General features: G+C 28.5%; 1 long non-coding RNA gene across 1 annotated transcript in view; it reads right to left on the bottom strand.

Annotated features, from left to right (window-relative positions):
- The window catches only part of LOC119613437, a 65,618-nt gene extending 50,509 nt beyond the window's left edge, over window positions 1–15,109 (bottom strand). The window contains exon 1 of the long non-coding RNA XR_005232235.1: window positions 14,809–15,109. This is a non-coding gene — a long non-coding RNA (uncharacterized LOC119613437). The remainder of the gene's footprint in view (window positions 1–14,808) is intronic.
- Between the last annotated feature and the right edge of the window lie 203 nt (window positions 15,110–15,312).

Here is a 15,312-nt window from a genome sequence, read left to right as displayed (position 1 = left end):
TTTAATATAAAAATGTTATCCTGTTTTGCTTGTTACAGCTTATGATATCCTGTTAAAACATGTTAACCACACGTGACAAATTTCACACCACTAATAATGATGTTAAATGATATTTAGATTATTTCTTTAAAAAATCCTGTTTTTCTTGCTAAAAATTATGATTTCCTGTTTGAACATGTTAAACACACGTGACAAATTTCACTTTATGAAAAAAATACAAAAATAAAAATATCCTTTTTTATAATTGTTGAGTTCATATTGCAACATGATGTGACTAGCACGATCACTTTAGTATTGAAAATATCCTTTTATAAATTATGTTTACCTGTTTGAAAACCTTAAAATACACGTGTTTTTTGGTAGTTAATATTAAAAAGGATCCTCACTTGAGTAAATCCTTGAGCAATGAAGTGAATATGAAATGTTCATTTTATATTATCTTGCTAATTAAAATGTGATCCTGTTAACAAACTTATACATTTCATGACAAATTTTTATGAAAAAACTTCCTTGAGGATCTATTAAATTTTGTAATGATGAAGATATTTGTATTCAAAGAATAAGGGAAGTTTTTTTTAAAATTGTCTTAAAAAGTAGAAAACATCTTAAAGTCTTGCTACTTTTATGAAATCCTATTATTGTATAAGAAGTTGTTACGTGACTATAATTCTTTGGGAACACCAATACTTAAGATCTATCCCTCTTTTAATATCACACTTGACAAGATCTCTAGTGAAAATGCTCTAAAAATTAAAGTCTTTAAGTCTTGCTACTATTATGAAATTCTGTTATTTCATAAGACGTTGCTACGTGACCATATTTCTCTAATGAAGATCATAAGATCTTCTTTAACAAGTTCCTTAAGTAAAGAGCACAAAACTAGGGTTGTTTTGTTATTGTTGTTAAAATGTTTATTCAAGTAAGTAGTTTTCTTGTTTTCATGACATGGTAACTTGAGATCATTTCCTCTTCTTATAAATAATGAACTCTTGTTAAAAATTATTTTCTGCACATGACAATGTCTTTTACACAGAAGATCGATCCATCCGATCGATGCCTTAACAGAAGAGCAAAGTAAAAAAATTTATGTATTTTTATTTAAATCTTGCTACTGTTTCCTTATGACCTGATATTCTTTAGATGATCTTACGTGATCTTTTTGTCAGCAAGATCTTTCAAATCTCATACATTGAATTTCTTTGTTTTTAAACTAAATAATCATTTAACCGAGTGTCTTTATGATCTTTGTTGTAGTTTTTGAAACTTTGTTGCTTTTTCTTTCTACATTTTGTGACATTTTTAAGTGATCGTATTACTTCCAGCACTGATCTTAAGGCTTTTTTCCAACTAAATAATCATATATAAGAGTTTCTTTACGATCCTTGCTATAATATTGTGAACAACTCTCTTTTTTTCAGATATTGCGATCGTATTACATCCGTCCCCACTGATCGTTTTTAATGAGTTCTCTAACTTTCCAAAGATATTCAAAAACTTCCCTTAAATTATATAGAATTTCTTTCTTTTTCCAACTTAATAATCATTTAACAGATTATCCTTGTTTCAATTGCTGAAAACCTGTTGCTTTTTCCAGACATTGTGAAATTTTTGTATATGATCGTTTTACTTCAGTAACTGATCATATAGCGTTTTTCGTAACTAAATACGGGGATCGTATTAATATTTCCATCAAATAATGAATAAAATTAAATTTCTTTAAAATTGTATAAAATATTAAGTTACTTCTTAAATTCAGTTTGCCAGTGATCTTGCTCACTTTCTCTTTTTGATCCTGTTACTTTACAAGACATTATTATGTGTTTGATCATATTTCTCATATTCCAATTAGTTTTTAATGGATGAAGTGAACTGAAATTTCCCTGCTAAAACTTTTAAAAACCTGTTGCTTTCCAAGACATGGTAATTTTGCTAGATGATCACATACTTCCTGCAGAGATCACAAGACGTTTAAAAAAATGTTACCCTTAAAATAACTTCAACCACCAGCTTCTATTGAAAAGAGCTCATTGAAACATTAATACAATTTATGAAATCCTGTTGATTTTCAAGACATTGCAAATATGCTATGTGATCAATGATCATTTGCAATAGAGAGGATCTTAAGAAGTTTTTAAAGGAAACAAAAATTAGTTTCAATACATTTCAACCCCTATTTTTTATTGAAAAACAATTTCTTGAAGCTAGCTATTACTTATGAAAACCTGTTGCTTTACAAGACTTTGTAAATATACTACGTGTTGCATATTTTTACTATAGATCTTAAGAATTGAGTTTTCTTAAAAAAAACTCACCCTTAAATATATATTTTTTAGTTTTTTTAGCAATACGTTTTGCTTAAAATAAGTTTTTTGTATCATTGCTACTGTTTATGAAAACCTGTTGCTTTACAAGACATTGTAAATTTACCATGTATGTATGCATAAAAGATCTTTATGATGTTTAAAGAAAAAAACTCACCCTTAAAATTCATTGCATTACTTTTCAACCACTATATTTTATTAAACAATTGAAACCCTGCTAAAATTTTTGTTAACCTGTTGCTTTCCAAGACATTGCGTAATTGCTATGTGATCATTGCGTAATTGCTACGTGATCTTAAGACATTAAAAACTCACCCTTAAAATTACTTATTGTATATTTCAACCACTACTTTTTAACCGAGAAAAAGTTTTTAGTAATGTTGCTACAATTTATGAAAACCTGTTGCTTTTCAAGACATTGTAAATTAGCTACTTGATCTATATGAGAGATCGAGGAGATCTTTTTAAGACGTTTTGTTATTTTTCTTAAGAAAAACACTCACCCTTAAAGTTTTTAGTTTTAAACCACTCACTTTTTATTATTAAATACATTTTCTTACATTATGCTACAATTTCTGAAAACCTGTTGCTTTTTCAAGACATGGTAATCGTGATCGTGACAACATGATCTTATAATTTCCAAGAGTTTTAAGATCATGTTTTAGTTCTTTTACTTTTCGTCCTATGAGTTTTTATTTATAACTTGTCTCTCGTACTATCTAATACAGTTTTATAACAACCTGTTGCTTTTACAAGACATGGTAAATTTACTACATGATCATACATTTCTTAAGAAACCTTTTCAACCTTTCAACTACTTATTTTTCTTGCAGAAGTTCTCATTAAACAAATAGTTTTCTTTTTCTTAAAGAGATTAAAAAAGATCTTGTCATTTTCTTTGTGATCCTGTTACTTTTTAACACATTGTTACGTGATCATATTTGCAGGAGAGTGATCTTAAGAAATTTTTTATTAAATTAGTTCTTTAAAGGATTTAAGAAAGATCTCATTACTTTCTTTGTGATCCTGTTACTTTACAAGACATTGTTACGTGATCATATTTTCAGGAGAAGTGACCTTAAGGAGTTTTTTAATTAGTTCCTTTAAACTATTCAACCACCTAATTAACGAAATATTAGGTTTCTTCTGAAATGTCTTAAGCAGTTTGCTCAAGATCTTGTTACTTTCTTTGTGATCCTGTTAGTTTACAAGACATCGTTACGTGATCATATTTCCAGGTGAGTGATGATCTTAAGAAGATTTTTATTATTTTTACTTTTAAACCTTTTTCTTTTCTTTAAGGAATTAAGAAGTTTTGTTAAAACCTTGTCACTTTCTTTGTGATCCTGTTACTTTACTAGAGATTCCAGGAAAGTGATCTTCAAAATTTTAATTTTATTAAATTTGTTTTTTACTTTCCAACCACCACTTTTTCTGGACAAAATTTTTAATAAAATATTAGGTTTCTTCGAAGATTTCTTAAGCAGTTTACTTAAGATCTTGCCACTTTCTTTTCGATCTTGTTAATTTACAAGATCATATTTTCAGGAGAGTGATCTTAAGAAGTTTTTATATTATTCTTTTAATATGCAACTACTACTTAGTTGTTCTCAAAGAAATAATTATTAAAAGATTATGTTTCTTTTTAAATTCCTTAAGCGGTCTTAACCAAGATCTTACGTGATTATATTTCCTGGGTTGTGATCTTAATATTCTCTTTTCAACCACATTGTTATGAGTATTCCTCTTGAAGAAATGTTAAGTTTCTTTTTCTAAAAATAATTAAGCATTTTGCTTAAAATCTTGCTGTTTTCTTTGAGATCCTGTTACTTTACAAGACATTATTATAACGTGATCATTTTCCAAGATCTTTTAATGAATGATCTTGTGTTTTTGCTTGAAAAAATATTTATAAAATAATTATGTTTCTTTGTTAATTATCTTAAGCAGCTTATTTAAGATCTTGCTACTTTTTTTGCGATCTTGTTACTTTACAATTATTGGTTACGTGACCATATTTCCAGGGGTTTTATGAACAGCCTCAACCTTTTAATGTGAAATTTAACTCCGTACTTAACTTTGTATGTTCTTTATTTAAACAAATAAACCTTATAGATTCATTTTCTTTTCAACCCTTAGAAAAAAGCAAAAGAAAAATTTCTCTGCCGATGCTAAAAACATATTTCCTAAATGGTTGGGAATTTGCCCTTACTCCCAAACCATTACTTCCTTAGTAAACCTAATAATATTTACTTCATTTATTACTTCTTCCATCACATTACTTCAGACATTGTTATAAGTATTACTTTGCCCCCAAAAACTAAAAACGTGACCTGAATACTTTAGCAAACATAATCAAAATCAAAACCACCCTTGAAAAAAAATCCCAAAAAATTCTTTTATTAAGAAAATTAAATCTAACAATAGAAAAATTTCAAAGATTTTAATCTATAAAGGCGGCAAATTTTGTTACAAAGAAAAAACATCCCTCTGAAAAATATATTTTTTAAGAAACTTAAGAGTTTTGTTTAAGAAATAAGCGAAAAATGTCAAAAATATCTTGTTGCTTGCAAAAACTGCTGAACTCCTATTAATGCCAAGACATTTTTTGAAATTGAAACTGTTTGGTTTGAAAGTAATAAGAACATTTTCATTTCTTAAGAGATTTTGGAAACAAAAAACGTCTTGTAACTTTCTAGTTCATTACTTCCATTATTTCAAATTTGGTTTATTTGCAAACAAAATATGGAATTTCGTATTTAACATCTAGGTGGGAAACGTCTTGTTACTTTCTGTTGCCACTGAGAGCCTAGTTGAACCAAGACGTTATAGTTTTGAGTCAAACGGGATTTATACTCTCAAGATTTATACTCTCTGTTACTTTTCATATTTCAAAGTGTACTTAAGTACCTTACCTGTTTCTTAAGAACATTTTATAAACTATGAGATCTTGTTCGGAATTTAAAATTAACAGCTATCAATATTTACTTGCTGTACAGCTGGTAGCCTGTTATTAGCAAGATGCGAAACATGTTGGTTTCAGTTTAAGAAATTTCTTAAAAAACTTAGGTGGTGTCATTTGCCACAAAAAGTACTTTTTAACTGTTGAAACATTTGCTTAAGACTTTTTATAAAACTACTTAAGATATCAATTCTTATGAGACTTTGAGCAAAATTTTGAAGCTGGTAACCTGTTACTCGCAAGACACCAAACATCTTGGTGTCAGATTACTAAGATCTTGAAAAGTATCAAATGTCTTCTAAAGCGTTTATCATGTGTTGCTAAAATTACTTTGCTATTTAGACCTTTTCTTACTTTCTAAACGTCTTGAAACCTTTGTAAAAACAACTGAACTCCTATTAATCTCAAGACATTGGACGTCTTATAACTAAGAACTAAAATATTGCTACATGAAGATCTTTACTTCAAGATGTCTGTCACTCCAGAAACATGAAGATCTTTCTTTTGCTTCAAAATTTTTAAACTAACGCCTGTTATAATTGTCATTCCAGCTACAACTCGAAGCCATTGAAATCTTTCTTTTATGTATTTACAAATATTCAGCTACCTGCTGATCTTTCCAAAATAACCAACAAACAAAAGATCTTTGAAGAAAAATTACAATTTACAGTCATATATTAAATGTTCTATAAAAACTGAGCTCCTGTTAAAATCAAGACGTTTCTTAGTATTTTTAAAGAAAAAATCGATACAAAACAAAGAAAAGATCTTGAATTAATAATCAAACTTCTTAAAAAGTAAAAAAATTGAGATCTGAATAATAAATATCTAACTAAAATTTTAGCTAAAGAAACACAAAATGCCGTGTAACAATCTATAAAAACTGAGCCCCTAATAAAACCAAAAAGTTTCTTTGTTTATTTAAAGAAAAAAATCGATATTTTTAAAGAAAAGATCTTGAATCAATAATCAAACTTCTTAAAAAGTAAACTTGACGACTGTTTTACAGCAAAACTATAAGGGGCTCTTGAAGATCTAACTAAAAAGAAACACAAAACGTCTTAAAACTTTCTATAAAAACTGAACTCCTGTTAAAGGCAAGACGTTTCTATGTATTTTTAAAGAAAAAATCGATATTTTTTAACAAAGGAAACAAACAACAAATCTTGATTGAATTGAGGAGCTCTTGAAGACCTAAAACTAAAATTTTAGCTAAAGGAACAACAAACGTCTTACAACGTTCTACAAAATCTGAGATCCCATTAAACCAATACGTTTCTTAGTATTTTTAAAGAAAAAAATCAATATTTTTTAAACAGAGAAAAAATCTTATAAGAAAAACTGTGGACTGTCTCAGAGTTTTTGAAGATCTAAGTAAACATGTATCGAAAAAAGAAACATCAAACGTCTTGTAACGTTCTACAAAATCTGAACACCCGTTAAAACCAAGACGACTTCTTCCATTTTATACGAAAAAAATCGATATTTTTTAAACTCTAGCAACAAAAACAAGACCTGGAAGAAAAAAACTCATACCAATTATAAAAGTTTTTAATTACAAGCTAAAGTAAACCACAGGGGCTCTCAAAAATCTTCAAGTATATTAAAAAATCACTTACTCCTGTTACATTTGACTTTATCACTGGTGTACAGAAAGAGCACATTTTAAATGAGAATAAAAACTGGAATTGTTTATGTGAGTTTTATGTTTGTGTAAAACAAACGATCAATGTTCGTGACCTAAGACAATGTGAAGGGAAAAAATATCAAATGTTTTTCAAACGCTCTATAAAAACTGATCTTCTGTTAAAACTAAGAAGTTGCTTCATAATTTGTAAGAAAAAAATTAATAACAGAAAGAAAATTATATTCTTTTTTCTATTTAGAGTCTAAATTTTAGACTCTAAACTCTTAGAGCTACCTGTTACTCTAACCCATGATTAATAAAAAGTTCATAGAAAAACCCTAAAAGTCTTATAATTTTCTACCAAAACTGAACTCCTGTTAAAACCAAGACGTTTCTTTTCTTTTATTAAAAAAATCTTTAAAACTCAACAAAAAAGTGATCTTAAACAAAACCATTTACAAAAAATTTCGAATGTTTGGTAAAAACTGAACTTCTGTTAATGTTCAGACATTCAAAATCAACTTCTTTAAAATACTCAAAACAGTGTCTCAATCTTATTTCTTATATACATTTTAAAACCTTGCTTAAGGCCTACTTCCTTTTTCAAATGAGAAAGAATCAATATTTATTCCACTTGCTTAAAAACTGACCACCTGTTACTGCTAAGACTTAAAACATCTAAGTCTTAAATAACAATGATCTTGCTATAATTAAGAATCACTGAACTGTTTGAACGATTCAAATTTCCAAATTTTTTTATAAATACTTTCTTTAAAATCTGTTGACTTAGTAAAAGTAACAAGTTGATTGGAAGTGTAGTGACATTTTAATTATATGTTTATTTCCAAAATTGTTGTTAAAATGTTTAATTAAAGTGACGACGAAGAAGAGTAAGAGAGAAAGAAAGATCTTTTTTGGATTCATAAAAAAACAACTAGAAAATATCAAATTTCTTGAAAACATAATCACCCTCCCTTATTTATTAAAAAAAACAATTAGTTATTACAACAAACTCAAAATTCTTACGCCTTAAACTAACTGAGACCCTGCTCCTTATAAGCCAACGATCGTGTTTTTAAGATCGTAATCATATTTTTAATGTACACTGTAACATATGTGGTTAATTAAAAACACTATTTTCTTTAATTAGAAATAAATGATAATTTAAAAACCCTTGACATACTTCAAAAACTGAGACCCTGTTTCTTATAAGCCACTGATCGTGTAAAAAGTTTGACTGGCGCAGTCTGTTAAAAAACATCATATCACTGAGTTTTTGATAGGCTCAAATGATTTTCTTTAAAAATTTTAACAAAAAAAAATATATTTTTTCAAAGCCACTGATCTTGTAAAAACATTATCACGATCACTGAATTTTTAAGATTGTAGTGGTGCGATCTGTTTCTAACAAATTTAACAAAAGAAAATCTGTGACCCTGGTTCTTATAAGACATTGATAGATCTTGGAAAAAAGATCTTTTTAAAACACGATCACTGAGTTGAAAAGATTGAGATGAGGTTTTTTCAACAAATAGTCACAATGAAACAATCGAAGTTCCCTTGATATTATATACTTATACACATATATACGAATAAGGTATTTAAACAAACTCAAAAACAAACATTATAAATCTAACACTCTTCCACATTCCAGTAAAAACCGCCATTATAATTTTCTTTAAGAATTTTCATCATTTTCTTTCTGTAACCCTATGACAAACCACCACCAAAATTGAAATGCTCCACTATTTTCGTTTAACTCGTTGTCTGAGAACACTGATTAAAAGAAACTAAAAAAATAAATTTCTCTGTTGGAGTTGTTGTTTCCACTTTTTTCTTTCTCTGATTCCCTATGAAAAACCTCCACCAAAAATGGTTAAAAAATGATTTTTGGTTTCAAAACAACAACAAAACAAGTGCATTTTGTGTAGAGAAAAATCAATAAAAAATAGATAAAACTGGTGGAAAAGAGAAAAAAATTAAACCCAGTGGTATTAAGCTACTTTTTCGTAACACTCACTATAATGAACTGGAATAAAAAATGTCATTAGTCGAAACCATAGAACGGAACAGTCTGGACTTTAGACAGCACAATCTATAGTCGGGACTATAGAATAGTCTACAGTCTGGACTATAGAATAGTCTATAGTCTGGACTATAGAATAGTCAACAGTCTGGACTATAGAACAGTCTATAGTCTGGACTATAGAACAGTCTATAGTCTGGACTATAGAACAGTCTATAGTCTGGACTATAGAACAGTCTATAGTCTGGACTATAGAACAGTCTATAGTCTGGACTATAGAACAGTCTATAGTCTGGACTATAGAACAGTCTTTAATATAGACTATAGAACAGTCTTTAGTATGGACTATAGAACTGGACTATAGTCTGAAATATAGAAGTGGACTATAGAACAGGCTATAGTCTGGACTATAAAACTCCATATAGTCTGGACTATTAAACAGTCTATAGTCTGGACTATAGAACAGTCTATAGTCTGGACTATAGAACAGTCTGTAGTCTGGACTATAGAACAATCTTTAGTCTGGACTATAGACAGTCTATAGCCTAGACTATACAACTATCTATAATCTGGACTATATTCATAACTACAGTCAATTCCATTTTATTAGTTTAAAATTTCAATCAACATTCCTGTTAACAACTTAAACTTATTTTATCAACACGTGCCTTTTTAGCAGAATTAAAAAAAGAAATCATTAATAAAATTTTAAAATTTAACATTGAAAAAACATGTGTGAAACAAAATTTGCAACCCCCTTTGTTAAGTTAACTGCAAGCCTGTTATTAAAAACGTCTAAACTAAAAAACTGAATGCCCAGCCGTTAGTATTTTTCTTAAAAATTCTCTTTTTGTTGTTGTCGTTAGTTAACAAATTGCAACAACAACAACTCAAAAGTATTTAAACTAAATGTTAAAGAATTTAATGACGTAGCAACATGCAAAGTAAACAAATAATGATCGTGTGTGTATGTTGTTTTTGTAGATCCAAAATTTCATGTTTAAAATAAAAAGAAATGGATTGTGAATGAATGAGTAGAATGAATAAAATGAATGAGTGAATTGTGATCGTTTTATTGTGGATGATTTTTTGTTAACTTCATTAAATTGTATGAGTGCGTGTGGTGTCTGGCGTTGTGTGGTTTATTATTCACGAATGATGAGAAAGTTGCCAGACTGAAGGATTATTTACAAAACTGGGGAAAAATGGAAATTATAGGACAAGACTAGAATGTAGACTGGACAAACTATAGATTATACTGCTATAGACTATTGACTAGACTATAGACTAGACTATAGACTAGACCATAGACTAGACTATAGACTAGACTATAGACTAGACTATAGACTAGACTATAGACTAGACTATAGACTAGACTATAGACTAGACTATAGACTAGACTATAGACTAGACTATAGACTAGACTATAGACTAGACTATAGACTAGACTATAGACTAGACTATAGACTAGACTATAGACTAGACTATAGACTAGACTATAGACTAGACTATAGACTAGACTATAGACTAGACTATAGACTAGACTATAGACTAGACTGTAGACTAGACTATAGACTAGACTATAGACTAGACTATAGACTAGACTATAGACTAGACTATAGACTAGACTATAGACTAGACTATAGACTAGACTATAGACTAGACTATAGACTAGACTATAGACTAGACTAGACTAGACTATAGACTAGACTATAGACTAGACTATAGACTAGACTATAGACTAGACTATAGACTAGACTATAGACTAGACTATAGACTAGACTATAGACTAGACTATAGACTAGACTAGACTATAGACTAAACAATAGACTAGACTATAGACTAGACTGTAGACTAGACTATAGACTAGACTATAGACTAGACTATAAACTAGACTATAGACTAGACTATAAACTAGACTATAGACTAGACTATAGACTAGACTAAACTTAAATTCTAAGTTCATTCAGTTCCATGGTCTTAAAGAGAATTATGGGTATTCTGGCGATTACAAAAGTGGCTACATCTGGCAACTTTTTATTTTGTTTCAAACAAACTGCTTTTTTGTTTGTCATAAGTACCCTGTGGTTATAACAATTAATTTCCATTCATTCATGCCGTCTGTCATATATTTATTTTATTTATGTGTAAATGTCACGATAATTTCATGGATTTTTACTAGGCGAACAGTAAATTTAGTTAGAAGACAATAAAAATTAAAAAAAAAAAACTCTACTTGTGCAGTTTACAGTGTAGAGTAGACTCTGTAATGATAAACATTGACAAAACCCTTATAAAAACACAACATTGAGCACAGGAAACACGATAATATGCGTCGGTCGTGTGTTCAGAAGAAAAAAAACAATGTAATATGAAATTAACATAAATGTGAATGAAGTAGTGGAAATTGCTGCTAGCCTGTTAACTAACATTGGTAAAATATTGATTTTTTCGATTTCTAAATTTCTTACCAAAAAAAAAAGAAACTTTCAAAATAACAAAAATATTTTTAAAATTTTAAAATTTTTGAAACATAACTTGCTGTTTATGATCAAAATTTTGAGCTCCTAATAAAAATCATAAAATTATCTTGACAAGATCAGCAATTAATTATAAACTAACAAATAATATTTTTTATTATTTATGTTCATTGTTGAGCTAAATAACAAACGATCTTGGCATACTTAATGAAGAATGGACATGTTCTTGGCATATTTAACATACTTGTTGAAACTATAAACAAAGTTTTTAAAGAAAAAGAGCTTTTTTTCATGATCAGTCAGCTTTGTAAATTTTTAATTATAGTTTTTTCCTTGACATAATTTAAATATTTATTTAAATTTTTATAAAGTGTATCATTTGAATAGAATAACAGCAAAAACTACAAGCAACTTTTCTTTCAATAAAAAACAACAAAAAACACTTGAACTTTTAGAAAAAGAAATTCTTGAACAAAAATCTTCAAAAACAACTTCTTTATGCGTCACACTCACTACCCTCATGTTTAGGTCTGCAGTTGTATGTTTTTTTCAAAAGATCACTAAACATTTAATGACCCATGAAACCATAACATTAATTTTCTTTTGTTATGTTTATTTTCAAGATCTTGTGTTGTTTATAAACAAAAAAACTAACGAGGGTTGTCTGTAAAGTGTTTGAAATATGATCGTAAACACGATCAGAAAATAAAGTGTATAAAACATCTTTGATTGAGTTCGTTTGTATACGAAGGCTGTTTAATAAATACTGTATTAAGACCCCTAAGGGAATTTGTTCTAATTTTTTTCAAATAACTAATTACAAAACTAGTGCCAATTCGGCAAAACAGGGATAATTGCGTAAGACATTTTCAAATAATTTGATAAAAAAATTACTCTATAACTCAAGTTTAATTTGTAAATGATAACTCAATATCAAAAATATAAAAAAAATCCTTCGCTATGTATCTGGAGCATATTTACTGTCAATGTCTCAAAAAGTAAATCAGCGATCTACTTGACGGCGTTAAAAAAATATTTACCAATAATTTTCACTCTATTAACGTTTCTGCCAGCCCATGTAAAACCTCCACTAAAGTATACAGACAAAAATTGAGATACTGATCTTTATTGTAAGACATTGGAACAACATACATATTTTCCCTTAAAAAATCTTTACTAATTTGAAAATCTGTTTATATTTTTTCTGAATTCCTATGAAAATCCACCACTGAAAAAAACACAATTATAAAAAATAATAATAAAAATGTGCGTGAATGTGAACTAATAAATACAACTAGTTAGTCGCTTAGATAAACATATTCAATATTGGGTAAACACCCTACGCTAAGCAAGAATCGACTAAGTATACAAATTTCTAATGGAAAATATAATTTTAAGTAAATAATCGAATTTTTAATAAAAACTTTTTTTTTTTTTTTTGTAGAATAGACTGGACTATAGAATATACTATAGTCTGGACTATGGAAAAGACTATACTCTGGACTAAAGAATAGACTATAGTGTGGACTAAAGAATAGACTATAGTCTGGACTATAGAATGAACTATAGTCTGGACTATAGAGTAGACTATAGTCTGGACTATAGAATAGACTATAGTCTGGACTATAGAATAGACTATAGTCTGGACTATAGAATAGACTATGGTCTGGAATTTTTAATAAAAACTATTTTTTTTTTGTAGAATAGACTGGACTATAGAATATACTATAGTCTGGACTATGGAAAAGACTATACTCTGGACTAAAGAATAGACTATAGAATAGACTATAGTCTAAAATATAGAATATACTATAAACTGGACTATAGAATAGACTATAGTCTGGACTATATAATATACTATAGTCTGGACTATAAAATAGACTATAGTCTGGACTATAGAATAGACTATAGTCTGGACTATAGAATAGACTATAGTCTGGACTATAGAATAGACTATAGTCTGGACTATATAATATACTATAGTCTGGACTATTAAATAGATTATAGTCTGGACTATAAAATAGACTATAGTCTGGACTATAGAATAGACTATAGTCTAGACTATAGAATAGACTATAGTCTGGACTATAGAATAGACTATAGTCTGGACTATAGAATAGACTATAGTCTGGACTATAGAATAGACTATAGTCTGGACTATAGAATTGACTATAGTCTGGACTATAGAATAGACTATAGTCTGGACTATAGAATAGACTATAGTCTGGACTATAGAATAGACTATAGTCTGGACTATAGAATAGACTATAGTCTGGACTATAGAATAGACTATAGTCTGGACTATAGAATAGACTATAGTCTGGACTATAGAATAGACTATAGTCTGGACTATAGAATAGACTATAGTCTGAATAATAGAATAGACTATAGTCTGGACTGTAGACTAGACAATAGTCTAGACTATAGAATGACTATAGTCTGGACTATAGAATAGACTATAGTCTGGACTATAGAATAGACTATAGCCTGGACTATAGAATAGACTATAGTCTGGACTATAGAATAGACTATAGTCTGGACTATAGGATAGACTATAGTCTAAACTATAGAATAAATTATAGTCTGACCTAGAGAATAGACTATAGTCCGGACTATAGAATAGACTATTGCTTGGACTATAGAATAGGCTATTGAATAAACTATAGTCTGAACTATTAATATGTTTTACGAACTTGTCTACATGTCTTTTCAAATTCTTACATAATTTACAGTTGGTACCGTATTTCATATTCGTTTTCGTACACTAAATTTCCAAACACCAAAATTCTAAACAATTTCCAAATAATCATAGAAATTTCTATGTAAACTCACACACAACATAAAAAATATTGAGCTATAATATTTACCAAGGTTTTCTTTGTTTCTATTTTTTCAATTTCTCCCTTTCCCTTTTGCTTTCATTTTTAATTTTGAAAAAAAAAAAAAAATGAAACTTATGAATTTTCCTGAGCTCCTATACAAATGCTATAGTTTTGATTTCACTTGACTTTTTTTGACATGAAGCAATGTCAAAATTTTATGTTCCAAACGACCCAGTGAAATGCTTTACATATGATTTCACTAGTTTTGATAATTTTTATTTTTAAATAAAAGTGAAAATGTGGTGTAATTTTTGTTTAGGGGAACTATTTATAATTGTATGTAATAAAATTGTGGTATTTTTCTAAGACACTTTCAAAATTATGCTGCAGTCCCATTGAAATTTCTTTACATTTAATTTCACTGATTTTGAGTGAAACCAAAAACTATTTTTTGTAGTTTTTCTGTTTGTCTTATAAAAATATAACAAATATTTTTTTATTCAGAATTTAAAAACTAACATTCTATTTTTGCTGTTGCCCTTTGAATTAAATAAATATTGAAATAAATACCTTGAACTTGATGACGTTTTATTTGGCAATAACACACCACAATCAATAGCTGGGCACTATTGCTTAAATCTTAGACAAATAATTTCCACTCGTAATAAATTCCAATTATATAGATTTCAAACGTTATCTATATCTGGCTGACAGTTTTTAAAGCAATAAAATTGATTACAATTTGTCACGATTTAGTACTTTAGTCAATAATTGCTTGTTTTTCAATAGGAGTTCAGAAAATTTAGTTGAAAGAAATTCTCTCTAAAATTTTCGATCAATATTTTTGTTGTTGACTAATTTCTCTGCTGACAAGGATCTGTAATATATAAAAGGGTAAAAAATCATTAATTGTTGGTAAAAGAATAGGCGATAATTAAAATAAGAAGGTGTTGAGCTAAAAAAAAAACTATAAAAAATAATGGCCAAAATGGTTTAGGCCTTGGTAAAGGAACTCAAAAAGACTAAAACTTATTATTTGCTTAAAACAACTTAGTAAAAGGGAAACAGAAATTT

This window comes from Lucilia sericata, unplaced genomic scaffold (genome assembly GCF_015586225.1).
Source record: "Lucilia sericata isolate MDLA Ls3-8-SP2 unplaced genomic scaffold, ASM1558622v1 Contig000039F_arrow, whole genome shotgun sequence".
NCBI lineage: Eukaryota > Metazoa > Arthropoda > Insecta > Diptera > Calliphoridae > Lucilia > Lucilia sericata.
This window is presented reverse-complemented; position numbering and strand designations above follow the sequence as displayed.